This window comes from Lactuca serriola, chromosome 8 (assembly GCF_051521515.1).
Source record: "Lactuca serriola cultivar US96UC23 chromosome 8, Lser_US96UC23_V15, whole genome shotgun sequence".
Classification (NCBI taxonomy): domain Eukaryota; kingdom Viridiplantae; phylum Streptophyta; class Magnoliopsida; order Asterales; family Asteraceae; genus Lactuca; species Lactuca serriola.
Genome location: NC_136415.1, coordinates 38,377,834 through 38,378,779, shown reverse-complemented (window position 1 = coordinate 38,378,779; position 946 = coordinate 38,377,834). Strand labels below are relative to the sequence as shown.

At 34.9% G+C, this 946-nt stretch overlaps 1 non-coding gene across 1 annotated transcript; it reads left to right on the top strand.

Moving 5' to 3' along the window:
• The first annotated feature begins 323 nt into the window (after positions 1–323).
• LOC145071600 (small nucleolar RNA R71) lies at positions 324–430 on the top strand. The gene has a single exon (XR_013690606.1). It is a non-coding gene; the product is annotated as a small nucleolar RNA R71 (small nucleolar RNA).
• The last annotated feature ends 516 nt before the right edge of the window (positions 431–946 follow it).

Genomic DNA, 946 nt, shown 5'->3' with positions numbered 1-946 from the left:
TGTGTGTGATACTTTGGGGGAACTCACTAAGCGTTGGCTTATAGTTTCAGTTTATTGTTTCAGGTACTTCAGGCGATCGTGGAAAAGCGAGGGCGTGATCGTGCACATCCTCTTCGTTTATGATTTTGGATTTTGGGATACTCTGATTGTGACTGTTATTCTTGGAAACAATGTTTTTTTAACAATTATGGTCATTGGATTGTTTTTGAAAATTTGAAAATTTTACTCTGATTTTTATGACATTACAACCTTGCGAATCGAGAAGTTTCCTTGTGATCATATTTATTCCATCATAAAAAGTTGTGATTTCTTGTTGCATATTTAAGTCATGTTGAGGGCAATTTCGTAACATTCCCTTGTAGTTCTCCCACGCTTCGTAACATGACTCCCTATCATTTTGTTAAAAATTTGCGATGTTTTTCTTTAATATAGAAATATTCGAGGGTGGACTTTAATTGTTGAATAAATTTCATCCTTAAATTAGCCTATTTCGTATAGCTCCTGGTGGGAGTGATTTCACCCAATCCTTTGTCGCGTCTTTTAATGTAATTGGAAGAAGTCTTATGTCACACCCCGAAACCAATGGCGGAAACGTTCCGGGGCGGAGGACGTCATGTATAGCATCACAACCAATGAATAACAACAATCATAGCAACACAACCATTACAGTGAATACTTAGGCAAAAACGTTTACATCTGTTTTGAAATTTAGTTTGAATTACATCCAATAGTTTTGCATTGTAAAAAACTTAAAAACTCGTAATGCTTCAGTTCCTCGAAAATCCGGCAAGTACCTGTCTACTAATTTCCTGAGAATACAAACAATTTGAAAAATATCAGCATAAAGCTGGTGAGTTCATAAGCATTTAGTTTTTAGAGAAAAATGTTCTTTGATGCTTTTGAAAAGTGTTCCTCAAGAAAATCCTATATTTTCTTATGAAAAGTA